This window comes from Manis javanica, chromosome X, assembly GCF_040802235.1.
Source record: "Manis javanica isolate MJ-LG chromosome X, MJ_LKY, whole genome shotgun sequence".
NCBI lineage: Eukaryota > Metazoa > Chordata > Mammalia > Pholidota > Manidae > Manis > Manis javanica.
Window position 1 is genome coordinate 8,637,955 of NC_133174.1, and position 13,942 is coordinate 8,651,896.

The 13,942-nt window shown below is 42.0% G+C and overlaps 1 pseudogene; it reads right to left on the bottom strand.

Moving 5' to 3' along the window:
* Positions 1-5,942: 5,942 nt before the first annotated feature.
* Positions 5,943-6,041, bottom strand: LOC118972791 (U6 spliceosomal RNA; annotated as a pseudogene).
* Between the last annotated feature and the right edge of the window lie 7,901 nt (positions 6,042-13,942).

Consider the following 13,942-nt stretch of genomic DNA (forward strand, 5'->3'; position numbering starts at 1 on the left):
ACGTCACGTCGCGCGGCGATTTGCGTCACGTGGGGACCTGGGGCGCGATGAGGATCCGCCTCCCCGGGGGCACTGTGGGGATGGCGGTGGAAGGCCGTGGGAAGGCGGGGAGATGGCGGGGGCGGGGGGGCTGGGAGGCGAGGGGGCGGGGAGAGGGCGGGGCGGCGAGGCTGGTGGCCGGGAGCAGCTCCCGGATCCAGGCCTTGGGAGGGGGGGACCTGGGGCCGCGGCGGGTCGGATGGCTGTGTTTACGCAGAGGGGTGTGGCGGGACAGGGAGACGAGGGTCGTTTTTGCACAGCCCCCGTGTCCGCACCAGTTCCTTGGCCTTTAACTTTTCGCCCTCCTCTCATCTCTGATTTTCGTTCCCTCCTAGTTAGATTTTCTTTAAAAAAAAAAAAACACAACTAACATACACAGTTGTCGTGGCCCAGGGGTTAGACGTACAGGCTTTGGCACTAAAGGCACCCGGATCTGAGTTTGCGACTGTAACGCTTAGTTTATTAACTCCTAGGAACCTCAGGTTCTCACCCGTAAGATGTAAATAATACCTAGTGCACAGTGCCTGGTGCGTTACAGCGAACAAAAAATAGTACCTTTTAACATTTTTATCACAATCATTATCAGCAATGTCTGACCAGTTATCACAGAGGATATGTTTATAACCAAGCATAAGCCACTCGAAGTCTAAGTGGCATATTTCTGGGGGTTGATTTTGCAAACTGCTGCAAGAACCTTAAAAGGCATACTTTCGTCTAGAATTTCCACATATGGGAATTTATTCCAAGGAAAAATAAATACAAACCGGATGTTTATTGCAGAATTCTTTTAAATAGTGAAAACTGGGAACAAATGCCTTATAAGAGGATATGGCTAAGTCAATTAGACTATTATCAATGGTGTGGACATTATCACAATGTTATTCTTATAACTACAGAAGAATCAAATAGTATAGAAGTATATTACCTTTAACAAGTATGTACTGGATGCCTAATACATACACCTCAAGTATTATTCTGTCTGTGCTGTGCATTGCAACCACTAGCCACAGATGGCTGTTGAAATGTAGTCTGTACTGAGATGTGCTGTGAGGGTAGATTACACAGTAGCCTTTAAGAATTAGTATGAGAGAAAGAATGTAAATTATCTCCCTTTTTAATGGTGATAACATGTTAGGGAAGGATGTTAAGGTTAAATAAAATATAAGATTAAAATTAATTTCACCTTTATCTTTTTACTTTATTAATGTAGTTATTACAACATTTAAAATGATAGATGTTAACATGCATTACAGGCGTAACTCAGAGACACTGTATGTTGGGTTGCAGGCCACTGCAGTAAAGAGAGTCAAATGAATTTTTTGGTTTCCCAGTGCATATAAAATTTATGTTTACACTATACTGTAGTCTATTAAGTGAGCAGTAAATGGCATTAGGTCTGAAAAACAATGTACATACTTTAATTAGAAAATACTTTATTGCCAGAAACTGTTAACCACCATCTGAACTTCCAGTGAGTCATAATCACTGATCACAGACCATCATAACAAATACAATAATAATGAAAAAGTTTGAAATACTGTGAGAATTACCAAAATGTGACACAGAGACACAAAGTGGGCAAATGCTATTGGAAAAATGGCGCCAATAGACTTGGTCAATGCAGGGTTGCTACAAACTTTAAATTTGCAAAAAAAACAAAAAACAAAAAACCCACAATATCTGTGTAGTGCAACAAAGCTGAACTCAACAATAGATGCCTGTATATGTTTCTATTGGACTATTGGTCAGTGGTATTCTATTTACAGATATACAATGACAAGTAAGACAGTTTTTGACCTTATAAAAATGAGCACTGTTGAGAAGAGCATAGACAATGAACAGATAAATAATTGTACATCGGGGTAACTTATATGAAGACAAGAAAGCAGGGTGAGGGCCATAAAGTATGTGTATATTGAGGGGGGTTATTTTAGACAAGATTCTTCCTCCCTGTTCAGAAAATGGATGTGGGAGGAAGTGAGATATTTACAGATAGAATGGGGAGTGGATGGCAGGGGTGTGGTGTCTGCTGAGAAAAGTCAGGTATGGATTGAGGCTGATAAATAATTGGGGCCTGGGGGACTCTCTGCCTCAGGGAAGAAACCACATCAGGAGAAGGAAAGAGAAGAGGGGTCAGCTGCCAGGGTGAGAGGACTGGGTGTGTGTGTGTGGGGGGTGCCTGGGGGAAAGGTAGAGCAAAGCTAGGCCTACAATGGCCGTTTCAGGTAGAGGAGTTACTGGAGGACTGAGAGATGTGCTATAGCGCTCCAAGTGTGTGAATATATATAATGGTATTACTCTGGCTGCTGTGACAGAGACCCAGGAGAAGAGGGGCTCAAACCATTAGGAAATGTATTGCTGTCTCCGTGTGCAAGGTGGATCCACAGGGCCAGGGACTCATCCCCTGGAGGGCCAAGTCACCCCTAGTTGAGAACCGCTGCTTTAAGGGTACTACCCAGACCATAACACTTCTGGTCAAATCCTACTAGTGGCCAGAAATTCATTCTTCAGCCATCCTAATGTTGGGGGAGCGTTGTGATTTTCCTCGGTCCTTGTCCCTGCCGCAACAAGGAATTGAAGGGCAGAGACACAGTTAGGGAAGTAGAGTGAAAGTTTTATTTAAAATGACTTAAAGAGAGAAAAAATACAGGCCACCTCAGCAAGAAGAGGCACCCTGAAAGGTTTGGAGAAAGTTTAAGATTAAAAGGTTACACACTTAGAAAGTGCGGGTGACCTCAGAGAGAGGAGCTCCCTGAAAGGCTGGGGGTTCCCCCTTTTAAGGATTTTTCAGGAATGTGACTAAGGGCTGGGGGTGCAGACCTGTTAAGTGGTCTTTGAATACTTAGAATTAACGTAACACAAGGAACTTCCTGCTCTGATTTCTCCCTGGGATACCGGCGTCTTGGTCTGGGAGCAGATCAAACAGGCTGCCTGCCCAGCCCCCAAGGTGGGCTGAGTTACAGTGTTTGCTAAAGAGTAAGTTAAGAACCTTACATTTTTCCTGGGTATTAAAATACAATCTTTAAGTTGGAATGCTTCCTGCCTTTTACTATGTTGTTTACGGCTGGGCCTGCATGATTAACACAATACATACATGGGCTATGCTGAGGCACCCTCCTTTATCTGGGGAACATTCAAACATTCCAGGCCAAGTTACTCTTGCCTTCTTGAGCGTTAATTGATTAACTTTGGGTCTTTTTGGTGGACTTTCCTGGCTTTTTTCTCTTTCCATCCCGCTCATATCTATTTTCCCGCCTAACATTAAGAGGAAAGGAATCTTGGAAACTGTGGCCGAATGAGGAGGTGGCCCTGTGTTTTTCATGTTCCAGGCTGACTTTTAGTCATTGTTCATTTTTAATTCACTTGCATAAACTATCGGTGATGGGGAACACTAAGCACCCCCCAAAATGACACTCCCGTTGGAAAAGGATGGGCACTGTCACTTTCGAGGGCTCACCAGGGAGTGAAACTGGATTCTGAAGCGGAGGCTGCTGAAGGTTGGATTTTTTACTTGTGTTGTAGCGCCATCTGGTGGATATTTACAAGTCCTGCCGTTCCTCATCCTCGGGTATGGCCTGTCATTTGTCTCAGGTGTAAACCTCAAATTATACGTAACCCTTAAATGGATTTTGGCAAAACTTTAAAGGGTCTTTTCAGATGAAGAACTCTTTGAAGCTGGTTTCTCACCCTCGTCCCTATTGGCATTTGGGGCCGGATCATTCTTTTTGTGGCCGGGGCTGCCCTGGACAATGGGATGTTTAGCAGCCTCCCTAGCCTCCACCCACCGGATGCCCGTAGTAACCCTATCCATTCTCTCTCCATTTGTGACAACCAGAAATTGCCAAATCTTCCCTGGGGGGCAAAATTGTCTCCAGCTGAGAACCATTCCTTTCAACAGAGCATCTGAAAGTCCACGGTCTATTAAGGCCATATGCCACAGCAGTTTCCTACCAGTATCAGTGTATCCTGGGAGTGGCTGGTCGGTCCAGGAGGGAGGCAAGACAGTACTGGGAGAAAATGAGGCTCTGGGTGCAGCATGACATGCCTTCTTTTCAATGCTCTGGAGAACTCTCCGCCTGCTTGTTGCAACAGCTGGAGATGAGATTGACTGAAAGGCCTGGCGAGAGGATGCAGTTTCTTTAAACCCCCAGGGCAAGGAAATCTACAGAGGCCGTTGTCTAAAGTAGGAAGTAGCAGAGAATAATCCCAGCCCCTGGTGTTGGGGCCACAAGGATCCCCTCAGGATGTACAGGTGTGGGTGACCCTGCCAGGTGTGGGAATCCAGGGCGAATCGTATGGGGCTTTTTAGGCCCCTCACCCTTGGTCCCCTTTGCCACATGAGAGTTGTGGAGGAACTCGTTGGGAGCCAGTCCCCTTGCTTGGGTCAAGGAAGTGGTGCTAAACCACCTGCAAACAGTCCTGAGTTCTTGTTTGTAAGCTGCAGAACAGAAAGTCCATTTCTCAGGAGCATTCCCTAGTGGGGTCCTGGCTTCAGGTCCCTCCAAGGGCCTCTCCTGCAATTTCCCTTAGATTTCACCTTCGTCTGCCCCACCACTCAGACCCTCTCTTTCAGCAGATGCCATCCCCTCCTACTGACCAAATGCAGATGACCAGGTACAGCTGTATCACTGTCTGATCTCTGCTTCACCATGCCTCTTGTTTTAGAGAAAGAGGTGCCTTGGCTCCTGCCTAGGCCAAGCCATCCTCGTGTTTTCTGGATCCCCTCCCCGTCCTCACCGGTGCCTCATGCCCTCAGTTATTCCCCTCTCTTCCCCAACTCCTTCCTCATCAGCACCCACCTGGCTCAGGCACTCTGATCTTTGTAATAGTTTGGGTTGATTTCTCATCTCTCACTCCATGCTGTTCTTTCTACTTCTCTTTTTGGTCCTACTGCTGTAAAAAGTGGGCTACCTTGATTTCCTTGCCCCTTTTCAACTCAAACCACTGCCATTTCTCTTCTAGCAGGTCTGTTCCAGCAGAACTGTTCCACCAAGGCTTCTGCCGACCTCTTCCCATCAGCTGGTATTTGGCCTCTCTGCAGCATTTGATACTACTGACCATGTCCTCTTTCTCTGCAGCTACCACATTTCCCCTCCCCAAACTGCATAAGTAACATGTGCTTAGTGCACAGAACAAAACACAAGATTAAACTAAACACAAGAACACCACCACACATCTCAGACACCACATGCACTTAAGCACAAAGGAAAGCGGCACTCCCAACACCATTACTTTAAAATAATCGTGGTATATTTAGTGTATATCCTCCCACATTTTTTTCTCCCTTAAAATACATTTGTCTGTTTTACTCTTCTGTGACTGTTCATGGAGCACGTTCTCTATGTCAGCACAGTCCTAGGCCTTATGGATCTGAACAGTGAGCCATCGGAAAATCCATTCCTACCTGGCCTATTGGAAGCACCATTTTTTGGTTAATAAAATGTCTTTGGCTTCCTATGATTTGCAACCCATAGTCATCACCTTGAAGTAGGCATCAGACTTAAGTAATCAAGACTAAGAACGTACAGTTAATTATGTAAATACAAGGAAACTGACAAATCTCCAATAATGACATAGACACACATTTTTCTGATACAAATTTCAAAGAAAATAAAAACCACTGCTGCAAAAAAATTAACTGATGCTATCTATGTCTATATATCTATCTATACATATATATCTTACTTTGCAAAATGACATTCTGGTTTTAACATTAATTCCATTTTTATTTGCCTCATTTGCTGGCTGAATACTTTGGCTTTATTTTATTTTAATTTATTTATTGAAGTATAGTTGACATACAGTATCATATTGGTTTCAAGTGTACAACATAGTGATTCAGCAGTTGTATATATTATTAAATCCTCACCCCAACTAGTGTAGTTACTATCTGTCAACGTAGAAAACATTTGGAATGCTTCATGAATTTGCATGTCATCCTTGCACAGGGGTCACACTAATCTCTGTAGCCTTCCAATTTTAGTATATGCAGGAGCACCTTCCACGTGTTTTGTACATTAATAAATTTAAACAAGTACATACTACTCTTTTTCTTATACACACACATATACAACCAAATGCGTCTTGTTGTAGAGCCGATCGTATAACTCTTCCCCAGGAAGCTGACTCTGTGATGGAGATTAGGGTGCAGGATGTTTATTAAGGAATGACCTTAGGACCAACACCTGAAAGAAGCAGGAGTGGGTAGAACAGGGTTTCTCAACCCGGGCATATTGACACTCTGGACCGGGTAATACTTTGCTGTGGGGCTGTTCTGTGCATTGTGGCAAATTCAGCAGCATCCTTGGCCTCTATCCTCTAGATGCCGATAGCACTCACTAACACACACACACATACACACATACCCTCTCCCTCCAGTTGTGACGACCCAAACCGTCTCCAGACACTGCCAAGTATCCTGGGGCTGGAGGCAAATCACCCACTGGGGTGGAGAGAAGAGCTGAACTTGGATGTGAGCTAACAACAGTCTTTGTGGACTCCATGGGCACCTCGGGAGCTAGATGGGCCCTTCTGACCACGTGCAGCAGTTGCTGCACGTGGGCCCCTGGGAAGGGGCGTGGCACTGGGTGAGGCGGCTCTCCGTGGCTGGAGTAAGACCTTCACTGAAGGGGGGTCTGGGCTTTCCCAGGGTTCACAACATGCTACTCTATGTTCTTAATCTACTTCTCAGCATTTTCCACTCAATGATAAAACTCTTGAGAATTGGGGCCGTGCCTTACTTGCTTCTGTGTCATAAAAACCTCACATACTACATGGGAATAAATACTGGTTAAATGAAATCATGAAATGAAATGGAGCAATAATCGTGCTTCCTTGTATATTTGCAAACTTAAATACTATAACGAAAGGCTTCATTATGCGTTTTCCTGATATAAGGGAAACCAAAAAGATTAGTCCATTTTTACATTATTGTATTTAATTATGAGTACTTTTTTAAGAAGTGGCAAGAGTCACTATCAGCTGATAATACTAAATAGTACTGAGCTAATTTTTAATAGTGTTTTGAATCTTCAGTAGATGAGATTCTTTATCAGTAATCTAGAAGTAGAGCTACGGGATTGGTGTGGGATGGAGCCAACTAATTTATGAAATATTACTCAGAATTCAAGTAATGAAAATTTTTGCTTAAATAGATAAGATTATAAACACTATGTGTGTAACTCTTCAAAACAGTACCTATCTCCGTCCAGCAGAGGGTGCAGCTGTACAAATTACTGATAGAGAAAAAACAGGGGGAACATTAATCTCAGGCATATGCTACAGTGACATATATCACCATGTGTAAAGATGTGTAACTAGACATGTAAAGTTCAATAATGGGTGCTTTATAGACTGCATTCCCAGCTCTAAGCTTTCACATTGTTTTTAAAGTTATTATATCATCAGCAAGCTCAGGTTAGGTTAAAGTTGGCCTCTAAGTAATACTGTTAATTTCAACTGGCTTAAATCATTTAAGCCCAACAACATGTAAGGGGTTTTTTTAGAGCATAACTTCACATATGGTATGTTTTCTGTTCTCAGAAGATATTTTACAGGTTATTACACAGAAGTAAAACACACCTATATTTAATGTGCCATATTCCCCTTTATAGATCACGAAAAAATGAAGTTAATAGTGCCCCCCTCCATATATTTTCAGACTCTTCTTGGCATGGATATTGTACATGATGAGGTCATGTGGTAAAATGTGCAAAGCCCTGTTCTAGGGGGTGGAAGATTTGGCTTTGTCCCTTACTGGCTGTGTGACCTTGGTCAAGGCACTACTTCTTAGAGCCTGTCTTCATCTGTTAATGGAGGAACAATGATGCCCACTGGGCCTGCTTCACAGAACGGGTGATGTGTGCTCACGGTGTGAGCGCCGTGGACATGGGTCATCGGTGCCAGAGTACAGGAGTAACTGAACAACTGCAGCTGTCAGAAGTGGCCACCAGATGGCAGCCAGACTCGAGTGTTTCTCACTGTGAAGCATTTGAATCCCCAGGTTCCTGGCCAATTCAGCGCAGTGGGAGGCAGCAGGCTCCGAATGAGTGGTCAGCAGGGAAGAGGGCTTTGATTAGTGTTACCACCTTATTTTTACCACAACCTCATAAAACAGATCACCCTTCAGATGAGTTACTTACTTTAGATATGTTTCGAATTCCATTTTGGGGAACTTACCCTTTGCTAGTAATTCAAAACTATAAAAGGATAATAGCTATATATGTTTTTTTATATACTGTGTTAAAAAGCAAAATCCAATCGAGTAAATTTGAATACCTAATTGGCTTTATTAAATGATTCATGAATAGGGCAGCATCCCTTCGAGCAAACAGAGATGCTAAAATGGAATGTTTTTATAAGGAAGGGTGGGGCAAGAAGTTATTAGCAAAAGATTGTCTCAAGCCAGGGTACCTTCCTTTTTGGGGAGAAGGGAATGGCAGGGTTTTTATGCAGATTACTTCACTGGCGCTGACCAAGAAATATCAGATTGATTGTTAAAGGGTCAATCCATTTTGGGCTTGTTTATCTTTTTACTAATTGTTTATGGATAATTAGTGAAATTGGAAGCAATTTAGGAACATGGTATACTAGGCAGCCGTCAAAATGAAAATTATGACTATTTTCGAGGTGCATGGAAAATAAGTGTGATGAATGATAAGCAAAATAAGAGCAGAATGAATTATGTGTCATGTTAGTAACTATGTAAAAATCGAGAGCATATGTGTCTGGGAAAAAGTGGCACTAAAGGTGGAATGGTAATAACTTCTGTTAAAAAGGAAAAGGAAAAGTCCAAAATGGAGTCATTTGCCCCCCCCAGCAAACCAAGGCTTCATAGTTTCAACCTATCCCAGGAATGTGAGCTTTTAACAGTCAATATGAAATTTCCTGTGAGGTGGTGTGCATGGTAAAAGCCCTGCCATTCCCCTACCCCCCAAAAAGAAGATGTCCTGACCTGTGACAATCCCTTTTTTCCTTTTGCTAATAACCTCTTGCCCCACCCTTCTGCCTATGAAAACCTTCCATTCGGTACAGTCCCCGGAGCCTCTCTCTACCCGCTGGAGGAGATGCTGCCCAATTCATGAGTAGCTTAAAAAAGCCAATTAAATCTTCAGATTTACTCGGTTGAATTTTGTTTTTTAACACCCTTGACATATCAGAGAGTTAGTAGTCTCTCTCTTTCTATATCTCTTGTCTTTTTGTGTCTGTCTTTCCTTCCTAATTCACATTATTGCTGTTATAGTGATATTGGCAGAACATGACACTTCTAAAGAGATTTTCATTATTTGTTTGAAATACAGCAGTGCCTAAAATACCCAGCATTAGAGGGAAGAAGTGGTAAGTTTAAATGATTTATGAATTTGGTATTTTGTTAAAAATTTTTTAACTGATTAAAAGACTAAAATTTAAAAGATCATTTTTTTCCTGATCTTAACTCAAACACAAAGACAACAGCAAAACCATTTTGGCTAGAAATCTTTCTAAAATGCATTGCATCCCATCCTGCCTTTTCCAGCAGTTTCCGGAACATATCCTGTTCTTTTCTTTCAATCTCAAGCTTACCACGGTGAATGTCAATTTCTCTCCCACACTAGAATACGATGATGTCCTCATGCACAGTTCAGGTATAGGGTTATCTGCTTCTACATGGCATGATCAGATCTCTGAGTTTTGATTCCCTGATGCTTTTTGTGCTGTTTGGTCTTCCTCTCTCTTGCCATCTATCAGGTGTCATTTGCACGGATGCCAGTGTCCCAGCCTTTGGCAAACTTCCTTCCCTAACCACCTAACATGCTTGCTGCTTCTAATGTGCCTTGTTGGAAAATCACGCAATCGAGTTTACTAGAGTTTGCAGAGAGCTCCAAAGGGCCTTCCACTCTATGTAAGTGTTTGGATGATGCAGACAGGGCCGTATCTATTTTGATCGCTCAGAGGTATTTTGGCTTGTTTCTCAGCTCTTGGCTATTTCCTGGCCACACGGAGGTCTCAGGGAAATGACCTCTGCACAAGGGACATGCTGCTGTAGGGAACATAAAATCCTGGCTCTCAGACGGAAAGCATAGTAGTAGTGGATCCAGGCAACACCAACAAATCAATGGAAACTGAAAGCAGACTCAAGCGATCCATAGTCATCAAAAATCCCACGCTTGCACCTCTCCATTCTTTTCCCATGTCACTTCATCCTTTCCATTCATAGACTTCATCCTGGTCCAAGTTTATCTCCAATTTAGAAAGGAGCAATAAAACAAGAAAAAGCAGAAATTATACAAAATGGGGAATAATGATTTATGTGATTCAAGGATCTTCTCCTTTAGCCAACCAATACATAGCACACATTTTGAACACAAAAGGCATATTTTTAACACATAAAGCAGGTTGCTGATGCTGTGAAAACTCAAAAGCAATAGGCACTTATACTCCCTACCCTCATTTTTTCCCCTGCAAAATAATTAACTGTAGGAATAGAGTGGACCACTTTTGTTATTAAAACTGAATTAAATATATGTGCTATATAAATTCAGGTATTTCTGCTACCTAGGTTCAGTGCTATCTTCAAGTTCAATGTTAGTCACAGTGAATATGTAGGCATTGTTTTGAGGAGAGTTTCTACCATAGTTTATTGAATTTCATCCCGCTCTTGAAGGTATTTACGCACTTTCAGGGCCTAGGAAAACTTACCACACTTTCAAACCTCCTCTTTCTTCCCCTAAATACCCGACAAATTGGCAATAACCACAAAACAAAAAAAGCAAACGCACCCCCCTAACCTTCAGTGGTTAAAAGATAACTTATAATGGGACATAATTTTTGGTTTCTTTTGCTTAGTTCTAAAGAAACTTATAGATTCTATGGATCTATGTGAAAGAAGTGACCTACACTTAGATCAGTGTAGGAGAAATGACCATCTTGTAAGAATCAGTGCAAGTTGCTGGAGAAATTTTTGTTCGGCGTGATTAGAAATGATCATTAGTACCGGATAATGGGTTGGAAGGTGCATATACTGTTTTATTGCTTACCATGTGCAGGTGCAGACTGTCCAGGGAATGAAAGGGAATCTATTTGGAATGAATAGCAATGTTGTGTCTACATCAGACAAGATTTGCTGGTCATTGTGATAGAAAACTCATTGAAAAACCGGTTATCTTTTCCATAATTTGAAGGGTATGTTATTGAAAACCTACACTGCCCTGTTGTTATCCAAATACATCACATATTAAAAATGCATTTGTTGCATCTATTGAATTCTGGATTGTTCATGGAGGTAGGGACAAGGTGAACTTCTAGAAATCACCTACCCAAACATATTAGAATAATCCAAAAGTGCTTACAGCCCTGAAACCATTCCAAACCATATCTTATCCAGTAATTAAAAAAAATTCTGCCATCACACTTTCATGTTATGAAAAATTATGAATAACCAGTACCCTTTCCACCTTTTTTGTTCCTTTTCTATTGGAAATGATGATGGGGGACAAGATGGCCAAAAGGTTAGGAACTACAGAATACTTTCCCTTGTGGGTCTAGAATACCATGAGGATCTACAAATTTGATGATTGGTAGCTTCATGGATGTTGAGAATAATTTATGTACTCAACTTATTATGTAACCATTGGTTTTCTATTAAGCTAAACAAATGCAATCAATTTAATATGCATAATTGATAAGACCCATATAAATGAAGTAGTTTAATCTTTTACAGCGGTGGTTCTTAGCTTTGCATTCATACTAGCAGCACTTGGAGAGGTTATCTTAAAAACCCTAAACTCAGGCCACATCCCAGAGCAATTAAACTAGAATCTTTTGGGGCCGGGACTCAGACACCAGCACTTTGAGAGCTCATTAGGTGGTTCTAATAGGTAGCTGAGTTTGGGAAACACTGCTTTATGGACTACCCCTGTTTGGTCTTAGTTGAGCATAAGTATGTTTGGGACTCTTTCTTTAACAGTCTGTTTCTTTAAGAGTCTTTAGAGACTATTTCTATTTCTTTTGCTTCAAGCAAAAGCAAATCATTTGAAAATAATAATTTCATTTTTCTTTTACTCCCTTTTCTTTTTCTGTGCTCTTGGTTTTACTGCCGTATCGATCAGTACAGCGTGATAGCACATGGGGCAGGTCATCCTAGGTTTGAATATGGGTTGGGCTACTTACTAGTCATCACAGACTGGCAATATGACCCCATCTCTAGCAGTGACTCTCAACTCGAGGTCATTTTACCCCCTAGGAGACATTTGGTGATACTGGAGACACTTTTGATTGTCACCACTGCGGGGCTGCTTTTGCCATGTAGCGGGTAGAGGCCAGTGATCTTGCTACACGTGCCACAGAGCACAGAACAGCATGGTACCATCTGGTGCTGGGGGGCAGGAACCCTGATCTACAGAATGAGGCTGTGGAGCCTGACTGCCTGTATTCAAATTCTTGTTCCTCGTCTTCCTAGTTGTGACCTTGAGCAACTTACTGTTTCTGCCTATATCTACCTGAAAATGTAAATATTATTAGTGCTCACCGTAGAGTTGATGGGAAGTTTGAATGAGCTAATGTATGTGAACAATTAACACAGTGCCAGGCAGCTCATTCTCACCAAAAAGATGTCTCCTTCTATTTGGGGACATCTATGGCTTTGTGTCAGGGTCCTTGAGACCATTTGCTTGACTCTGCTCCGGATGATCTCAGTGGTAATAGGTCACGATTCGGTGCTAGGAGGGGCAAAGGGGTTGCAGGGTAGAGCTGTCTTTGAACATGCACCTGCTTTGGAGTCCAAATGGAAATTCAGAGGAGACAAGCCTACGGAGCACAATAAAATTCCTTCCCCTTTCATGTTCCTCCCCCACTTTACTACTAGCTTGGTTCTTGCATTGAGGTGGAGTACTCAAATCAACAAACTTGTGGTGGGTCAAAGAAAAAGGCGGAGGTATTCTTCCAAGTGCTGATTCTAAGGGAAGAGGGTAAACAGCAATGAACACAGTTTATTAACAAACCTCATATTTATTATTAACAAGAGGCCAATAGTACACTCAGGAAAGGGCTCTGTGCTGGGATGAGACTGGGCGATCCCTGCACTGACTGCTCTTCATTAACTGGTTTCATTTCCATTTGTTTCTTTGGTCATTATAATTGCATAATCGCATTTCAAAATATTTTCACATTTGAACTTTTTTCTCTATGCACGTGCTTTTCTCTAGTCACAATATGCGTAGAAGTAGGAGTGTTTTTTAAAATAGCTTTATTGAGATATAATTCAGATACCATACAACTTACCCAGAGTCTACAATTCAATGGTTTTCTCAGTATGTTCACAGACTTGTGCAACTATTGCCACAATCAATTCTAGAACATTTCCATTGTCCCCCAAACAAAACCTGTACCCATTAGCGGGCACTGGCCTCCTACTAGAAATTTTCTGTCTTTATAGATTTGCCTATTCTGGGCATTTCATATAAATGGATTAATTCAGTATCTGGTCTTCTATGTTTGGCTTCTTTCACTTAGCATAATGTTTTCAAGGTTTATCCACAGTGTGGTATGATCAGTACTTCACTCATTTTTATGGCCAAATAATAGTCCACTGTATGGATATGCCACATTTTCTTTATCTGTTCATCCAATGATGGATATTTGGGTTGTTTCTAACCTTTTGACTATTGTGATAGTGCTGCAATGAACATTTGTGCACAAGTATTTGAACACTTGTTTTGAATTCTTTTGGGTGTATATGTAAGAGTGGGATTGCTGGGTCATATGGTGTAACTCTGGGTCACATGGCCACATTTTGAGGACGTGCCAGAATGCTTGCCGAAGAAGCTGTGCAGTTTTACATTCCCATTGGAATGCATGAGTATTAAAATTTGTCTATCCTCACCGACACTTGTTACTACTTGTCTATTTGACAGGTACTAGTGGGCAT